This window comes from Aythya ferina, assembly GCF_964211825.1.
Source record: "Aythya ferina genome assembly, chromosome: 8".
In the NCBI taxonomy this organism is placed as follows: domain Eukaryota; kingdom Metazoa; phylum Chordata; class Aves; order Anseriformes; family Anatidae; genus Aythya; species Aythya ferina.
Window position 1 is genome coordinate 33,686,068 of NC_140304.1, and position 8,755 is coordinate 33,694,822.

At 54.6% G+C, this 8,755-nt stretch overlaps 1 long non-coding RNA gene across 1 annotated transcript; it reads left to right on the forward strand.

The window, feature by feature from the left end:
- Positions 1-5,275: 5,275 nt before the first annotated feature.
- LOC311440561 lies at positions 5,276-5,925 on the forward strand. The gene is made up of 3 exons (XR_014695466.1): positions 5,276-5,606; positions 5,727-5,776; positions 5,876-5,925. It is a non-coding gene; the product is annotated as an uncharacterized lncRNA (long non-coding RNA).
- Positions 5,926-8,755: the final 2,830 nt, after the last annotated feature.

Sequence of the window (8,755 nt, forward strand, 5' to 3'; positions counted from 1 at the left end):
GGGGGCGCGCATGCGCGGTGGGGCCCTCGGGCGCCCTCTGCCGCCACCTGCTGCAGGGAAATGGGTACTGCAGGCAGCCGGGGGGCGCGCATGCGCGGTGACGCCCGCGGGTGCCCTCTGCCGCCACCTGCTGCTGGGAAAAGGGTACTGCAGCCGTTCGCGGGGCGCGCATGCACGGAGACGCCCGCGCGCGCCCTCTGCCGCCACCTGCTGGTGGAAAGCGAGTACTGCAGGCGGCCGCGGGGCGCGCATGCGCAGAGACGCCCGCGCGCGCCCTCTGCCGCCACCTGCTGGTGGAAAGCGAGTACTGCAGGCGGCCGGGGGGCGCGCATGCGCAGAGACGCCCGCGGGCGCCCTCTGCCGCCACCTGCTGGTGGAAAGCGAGTACTGCAGGCGGCCGGGGGGCGCGCATGCGCAGAGACGCCCGCGGGCGCCCTCTGCCGCCACCTGCTGGTGGAAAGCGAGTACTGCAGGCGGCCGGGGGGCGCGCATGCGCGGTGACGCCCGCGGGCGCCCTCTGCCGCCACCTGCTGATGGAAAGCGAGTACTGCAGGCGGCCGGGGGGCGCGCATGCGCGGTGACGCCCGCGGGCGCCCTCTGCCGCCACCTGCTGCTGGGAAAAGGGTACTGCAGGCGGCCGGGGGGCGCGCATGCGCGGAGACACCCGCGGGCGCCCTCTGCCGCCACCTGCTGGTGGAAAGCGAGTACTGCAGGCGGCCGGGGGGCGCGCATGCGCGGTGACGCCCGCGGGCGCCCTCTGCCGCCACCTGCTGGTGGGAAAAGGGTACTGCAGGCGGCCGGGGGGCGCGCATGCGCAGAGACGCCCGCGGGTGCCCTCTGCCGCCACCTGCTGGTGGGAAAAGGGTACTGCAGGCGGCCGGGGGGCGCGCATGCGCGGAGACGCCCGCGGTCGCCCTCTACCGCCACCTGCTGGTGGGAAAAGGGTACTGCAGGCGGCCGGGGTGCGTGCATGCGCGGAGACACCCGCGGGCGCCCTCTGCCGCCTCCTTTTGGTGGAAAACGAGTACTGCAGGCAGCCGTGGGGCCGTGCATGCGCGTTGCTTATTACGTCGTTGGTTTTTTTGCTGTGTAATTTCATACGCTCCTAGATTTTTCTTCATATGTAAATCACACAGAATCACAGATCTTCTAGGTTGGAAGAGACCTCAAGATCATTGAGTCCAACCTCTGACCTAACACTAAAGTTTGAGCTAATTCCCGTGGAAAATATTTCATTTACTTTCTTGGTTGTATTGTCCTTTCTATGTTCAAAGCTGAGGCATAAATACGGTAAATTTTGCTTCTAGAAACACCCCAGTTCTTTTGTCTGTACTCTGCATGCTGTAAACTAGGGATAGGCACAAAAAAAACAAATAAATAAATAAATAAAAGAACACAGCTGCTGCTGCTCCTGCTCTCTTTCTTGTGGTTTGCCCCCTCCCCTTTCCCAGGTGATTGGGTTTGGGTGCTGGGCGGGGCCAAAGGGTATAGGAGCCCCAGGCATGCCATCAGAGAGCTCCTTCTGCCCGGGCTGCTCTTTGGGGTCAGTGCTTTGTTGATGCTTCTGTTAGCTACATGCAGGGTTCTTTTGGTGGGTCAGGGTCTGGTACGATCTTTTAGAGGAAACCGATCTAGTAGTATGTGCATTTATTGCTTGAAGCTCTTTGGAGGTGATTAATTGTTATAGCACATTTATGGATAGGATGTCAATGTTATTTTGTGCGTTTGCTTTGTTGTTCTAGGTCCCTCGTGATTTTTGCAGGGTTACAGGGCAGATGCCACCAGATCTACCCCTTTTGTTGTTTTTGTTTTGTTTGATTTTTTTTTTTTTCTTGATTTTTCTTTTTCTTTTTTGGAAGGGGGTTTGGGATTTGAGCGTCCTATTTTTTTGGGTTTGGGATTTGAGCATCTCAATTTTGCGGGTTTGGGATTTGAGCGTCTTAATTTATTGGGTTAGGGGTTTTAGGCATAGGACTTCAGGGGTTTAGTGTGGTAAATAGTTTGGGTTAGGTCCGTAGGGGTTTCGAGGATGTTTAGGGATAGGGCTTGAGGCTTTTTTGTGTAAGGGCGGGAAGGGCTAGGGTTACAGTGAGTGCTGTTAAATGTAGTTCTCGAAAACTCGGCCTCTGATTGGCCGTGCTGGCTGTCCAGGGAATTGTGGTAGGCGTAGTTTTCCGGCACCAGGCTTCCGGTAGGCCGTGTTGACTGCCCGGAGCATGCCGGGAGATGTAGTTCTGGGACTCTGAACTTCCGGGAGGCCATGTTGGGTGCCCGGAGCATGCCGGGAAATGTAGTTCTGGGACTCCGGACCTCCGGGAGGCCATGTTGAGCGACCAGAGCATGCCTGGAAATGAAGTTCTCGGGAACCAGGGTTGGGGTTAGGGACTAGGGCTGGGGCTAGGGTTAGAGTTTAGGGTGAGGGTTGGGGTTAGGGTTAGGGCTAGTGAATGCTGGTTCTCTGTGTTTGCAGATGACGGTGAGCGTGTTTAAACTAATTCCAGTTGAAGAAGTTTCAGTTACTTGCTTGGTGCCGTTATCAGTTCAATATTAAAAGCTGCAGCAAAAGCAAAAGGGGATTTTTGCTTCTAGAAACACCACAGGTCTCTTGTCTGCTCTCTGAATGTTTTTGAGATAAAACAGATTTTAAAAAACAAAGGAAAGGAAAACAAAACAAAACACAGCTGCTCCTTTTGCTCTCTTCCTACTTTCATGTGCTTTGCCCCTCCCCTTTCCCAGGTGATTGGGTTTGGGTGCTGGGCGGGGCTAAATGCTATATGAGCCCCAGGCATGCCATCAGAGAGCTCCTTCTGCCTGGGCTGCTCTTTGGGGGCAGTGCTTTGTTTTTCCTTCTGTCCGTTGCAGGGTTGTTTAGGCAGGCTGGAGTCTATGGATTTCTGGATTTTAAGTGCTTGGAATTCACTTAGGAGAGGGATGTTTAGTAGGGGCTGCTGGCTCAGTTTGGGGCGCGGTTGTCACTGCAGTTATTTTCCTACAGCCAATAGAGTAAAATTCCAGTTTGCCTTTTAGAGGTGCTATAAGTGGGTAAAGAGAACAGATGGAAGCGTGTGCCACGTGGGGTAGGCAAGCGGCTGAGGTACAGGAGGGGATGAGAGTATGTGATTTTTTTTTCTGGGGATGAAATGGAATCAATTTTGTTGGTGTATAATCTGTTCTGCTCCTAGATTTTTCTTTCAATGTGAAGAAAAGTTTGAGCTAATTCCAGTTAAGAAAGTTCCAGTTACTTGCTGGGACGTATTGTCCTTTTAATATTCAAAGCTACAGCAAAAGCGTGGGGATTGTTGCTTCTAGAAACACCCCGTTTTCTTGTCTGCACTCTGCATGCTGTTGAGCTAAAGCAGACTAAAAAATAAATAAATACAGGAAACACACACACAAAAAACAATAACAAAAAAAAAACACACACACAAAAAAAAAACACCATTGGCTGACTTGTTGTGAACGCAACGATCATTTAATCCCTTTCTTTTCCCAGGTGGTGTGGATGATACTGGTTGCACTGTTGGAGCTTGGATTTGGAGAGGAACAGGTGAGCAGAACCGTATGTTGCATCAGCAGTAGTCAGCGTTGTGGAGAAGGTGGGCATCATGACCGGCATGCTAGTGAATGCTGGTACTCTGTTTTTGCAGCTGATGATGAGCCTGGCAATTGACTAAGATGACAATCAGTGCCTGTGTATTTCTTGAGGCGGAGGGAATTTACCATCCAGCAACCGGAGAGCTAAGTTGTGAGGCACCTGGTATTTGCATATCTGGGGTGGCTAATGGGAGCTGGGAGCCAGAGCAGCGTGGAGCCAGCTGGCTGAAAATACTTGGTGCCACTGCGAGGGTGGTTCAGGTTGGGTCACGTTCAGGCTGCTTGTGGCTGTGTCAACAGGCTAATAGAAGCAGCGGGATTATTTTGTAGCCAGAGTGCGTGCGCCAGGCATGACAGTTTCCTTCTGTTCGTCTGTCCTGTAGTGTTGCTTCTGCAATGTCTGTTCTGTGCTTCTTAGGTCTTGATATCCTTCTAGCTTTTTACACTGGACTGACCAGACAGGCGACTTGGTAGCGGTGCTGAAGGGCCTCAGTGCTTGTTTTGTCATCGTGGCTCTGATCCGAGCACTTCTTGTCTTGCAGTCGCTGCTTGAAGTGCAGTTCTGTTTCAGGTCTCGTGCATCATATTCGGTTTGAGATTGCGTCTGTTTCCATCCTCACTCTTGCGGAAGTCATCTGGGCCGCATCAGGAGCTCCTGCTTGGGAATTGATTTCCTAAGCGTCGTCTTATGGGGTTTTCAGTCCCCATCCTTCTGGTCTCTTGTCTTGAAGGCAGGCTTTTTAGGCCTCCATCACCCCAGTTCTGGCAGTGTCTTCCAGTCGCGTGTCGTGACATTCGAGTCTCTCCTTGGGTCTGGTGCAGAGCACCTGTTGTGACTTGCTGTTGCCATAGGGCTTCCCTCTGGGGCTCACTTTTTCTTGCGCCTTGTGTTGTGTGTTTGGTTTGTAGTGTTTGCGGCGTGCCTGTGTGTGTATGTGTTTGGTCTGGAGCTGTCCTGCCTGGCAGTTAGTGATGACAGCTAACGTGGCAGTGCATGGGTGTGCTAATACATTGTCCGGACTGTGTTGGCGAAGACATCTTGTCTGCCTCTGGGCACGTACTGAAGGGCAGCAGGCACAGTCATCTCTGTGGTGTTTGTCAGATGTGTGTGTGGGGGGGGAGAGTATATCTGCTTGTGAGCAGCTGCTCGCATAGTGCTTGAACGGTGTGCTTGAGGAGGAGGTCTGTCGAATCTTGAAAGCTTACAGATAAGGGGTTTTTGAAACTTTTATTTTTATTTCTCTCCTGTCCCCAGTAGAGTGTAAACCTTTGGAGGAACCTGTCACAGGAAAGAGATCCTTCCGGAACTGTTCAGTGCTCTGTAGGCAGCTCGGTGACTGGCTTGGTCTACTTCTGAGGTGTGCTGAGGTATGGGGGCTTCTGTTTAGAAATGATAATATTGTAAATGGGGTCCCTTTGTGTTGTTGAGGGATGGGTGCTAATGCTGGCAGCTGAACGATTGTCTTGTGACCGTTTTAATTTGCTAAAGCTGAAACACAGTGTACAACACAGGACTTGACCACAGCTTCTTTTAGCAAGGTGAGCGATGAGCAGATCTAGCAGTTACTTTACAGGTGCAGTTGTCACTGCAGTTACTTAACTGCACAAAGTACTGAAGCTGTCCTGCCTGGCAGTTAGTGATGACAGCTAACGTGGCAGTGCATGCGTGTACTAATACATTGTCCGGACTGTATTGGCAAAGACATCCGGTCTGCCTCTGGGCGTGTACTGACGGGCAGCTGGCACAGTCATCTCTGGAGGTTGGTAGATGTGGATTTGGCAGAGTTGAGCTGCTTGCGAGCAGCTGCTCCCATAATGCTTGAACGGTGCACTGTTGAATCATGAAAGCTTACAGATACGGGGTTTTGAAACTTTTATTTTTATATCTTTCCTGTCCCCAGCAGAGTGTGTACCTTAGTAGGAACTGCTCACAGGAAAGAGCTCCTTCTGGAACTGTCCAGCACTCGGTAGGCAGCTTGGTGACTGGCTTGATCTACTTCTGAGGTGCTGAGGTAAAGGGGCTGCTGTTTTGAAACGATAATTTGTAAATGGGGTCCCTTTGTGTTGTTGAGGGATGGGTGCTAATGCTGGCCGCTGAATGATTATCTTGTGACCGTTTTCATTTGCTAAAGCTGCAACACAGTGTACAACACAGGACTTGACCACAGCTTCTTTTAGCAAGGTGAGCGATGAGCAGATCTAGCAGTTACTTTACAGGTGCAGTTGTCACTGCAGTTACTTAACTGCACAAAGTACAGTAAAAATCCTGTTTATATTTCAGAGGTGTGTTGTAGCTGGCTTAAGAGAGCAGATGGAAGCATCTTCCTCGAGGGCAGGTGAGGAGGCAGAGGTAAGGGAGCAGATGAGAGTAACTGTCCTAGCTGTGCTGTGTCTTTGGATGCTGCTTCAGCCTATGCTTTTCTTTTTGTTTCACAGGTGTGTCGCACAGGCTGAGTGGGGCCAAGTTGCACTCTGAAGAGCAGCACGAGAAGGGCGGGCTGTTTGTGATCTGGATTGGAGCAGAACTGCCAAGTAGCACGAGGTGACTGCGAAGGGTCTTACTTTGCAGGTGCCATGGCAGGCTCTCCACAGAAGTGGTTGAGGATTTGAGAAGAAGTTGCAGATCATCGAGGAGCGACACGTGCAGGGACAGCTTGAAAACGGTATGGCTGCTTTCTCTTCTGTTTATCAGGTGTCCCAGGCAACGTGGGCTGTGATGTTAGTCTTTAGAATCTGAACAAAGCAGGTGCTGATGGCGGTCTTCTTTGGTAGGCAAAGAGTTGCCCGAAGCCCTGTCCTGTGTAGCCTGGGCACGCCTCGCTGAGTATGAAGCTTGCTTTCCAGCAGTTCTCAAAACTGTGTTGAGGCTGAAATGCTGTGTCTGTGTTTGGGTTGGGGTTGCACCTTGGTGAGTGTAGGGATGGATTTTAAGTGGGTGCAGCGGAGGGCCTGGCCCCAGTGTCCTGTAGTGTGTTTTAACACATCAGCATAACCTTTTGGTTCTCAGATAGCCTACTGAAGTAAGTGATTTCTCCTGCGAGTGGAATGGAATTGAATTCTTCTTTTGGCATGTAATCTGTTCTGCTCCTAGATTTTTCTTTGTAAATGAAAGATTGAGGTAATTCCAGGTGGAAAAAAAAAAAAAAAGAGTTATTTGCTTGTTTGTATTTTCCTTTCAATATTCAAAGCTGCAGCAAAAGCATGGGGATTGTTGCTTCTAGAAACACCCCAGTTCTCTTGTCTGCGCTCTGCATGCTGTTGAGCTAAGCCATATAAAGAAGTTAATAAAACCACAGCTGCTGCTCCTCCTCTTTCTGCTTTTTTGTGCTTTCCCCCTGCACTTTCCCAGGTGATTGGCTTCAGGTTCCAGGTGGGACCTAATGATAACTGAGTTGCAGGTATGCCATCAGAGAGCTCCTTCTGCCTGGGCTGCACTTTGGGGTAAGTGCTTTGGTTTTCCTTCAGTTGTTTGGAGGGTTCTTTAGGTGGGTCAGTCTATGGACTGATGCGTTTTCAAGTAGAAACCAGTACTCCTATCTTTTTGAGGTGGCAACTGGCAGGATCTGTCATTGTAAAGCAATCTAGTAGTAGGTGCCTGTATTGCAAGCAGCTCTTCCTCAGGTGAGTAGTAGTTATAGCAGTGTTACGGATAGTATGGTGATGTTACTTTGTGTGTTTGTTTTGTGGTTCTGGGTCCCTTATGATTTTTGCAGAATTACGGGGTTTTCTGTGAGTCTTTGCCTTTATGTCAAATCATATCAAAGTCACAACCTTGGTGGCAAAGTGATGGAGCATGGTTTAGGAGAAATGTATCATTGAAGCTCCCTGTGTGAGCGATTATCTGAAAATGGCAGCAGTGGGCATGTAAGGGGTATTCTGTTTCATGTTTAGGGACAGTTTATTGTATTTCTGGAGCTTTTGCCTGTGGTTTTGCTGTCAGTTGAGTCTTTAGACCTTGCAGCCTTCTAGTCTTGATGTCCTTGAATTGACATATTAGAAGTATGTTTATGAGGTGTTGCTAGGTAGTTGTATTTAGGAAACAGTTGAGCATGGTTCCTTGACCGCGTAAGTGCAGTACTGCCAAGAGACTGAGCAGGGTCACCTTCTTCATCACTGAAGAATAAGTCTGTTGGGGCCCATTTCGGCGCGGCGCCGCCCGGGCCCATTTCGGCGCGGCGCCGCCCGGGCCCATTTCGGCGCGGCGCCGCCCGGGCCCATTTCGGCGCGGCGCCGCCCGGGCCCATTTCGGCGCGGCGCCGCCCGGGCCCATTTCGGCGCGGCGCCGCCCGGGCCCATTTCGGCGCGGCGCCGCCCGGGCCCATTTCGGCGCGGCGCCGCCCGGGCCCATTTCGGCGCGGCGCCGCCCGGGCCCATTTCGGCGCGGCGCCGCCCGGGCCCATTTCGGCGCGGCGCCGCCCGGGCCCATTTCGGCGCGGCGCCGCCCGGGCCCATTTCGGCGCGGCGCCGCCCGGGCCCATTTCGGCGCGGCGCCGCCCGGGCCCATTTCGGCGCGGCGCCGCCCGGGCCCATTTCGGCGCGGCGCCGCCCGGGCCCATTTCGGCGCGGCGCCGCCCGGGCCCATTTCGGCGCGGCGCCGCCCGGGCCCATTTCGGCGCGGCGCCGCCCGGGCCCATTTCGGCGCGGCGCCGCCCGGGCCCATTTCGGCGCGGCGCCGCCCGGGCCCATTTCGGCGCGGCGCCGCCCGGGCCCATTTCGGCGCGGCGCCGCCCGGGCCCATTTCGGCGCGGCGCCGCCCGGGCCCATTTCGGCGCGGCGCCGCCCGGGCCCATTTCGGCGCGGCGCCGCCCGGGCCCATTTCGGCGCGGCGCCGCCCGGGCCCATTTCGGCGCGGCGCCGCCCGGGCCCATTTCGGCGCGGCGCCGCCCGGGCCCATTTCGGCGCGGCGCCGCCCGGGCCCATTTCGGCGCGGCGCCGCCCGGGCCCATTTCGGCGCGGCGCCGCCCGGGCCCATTTCGGCGCGGCGCCGCCCGGGCCCATTTCGGCGCGGCGCCGCCCGGGCCCATTTCGGCGCGGCGCCGCCCGGGCCCATTTCGGCGCGGCGCCGCCCGGGCCCATTTCGGCGCGGCGCCGCCCGGGCCCATTTCGGCGCGGCGCCGCCCGGGCCCATTTCGGCGCGGCGCCGCCCGGGCCCATTTCGGCG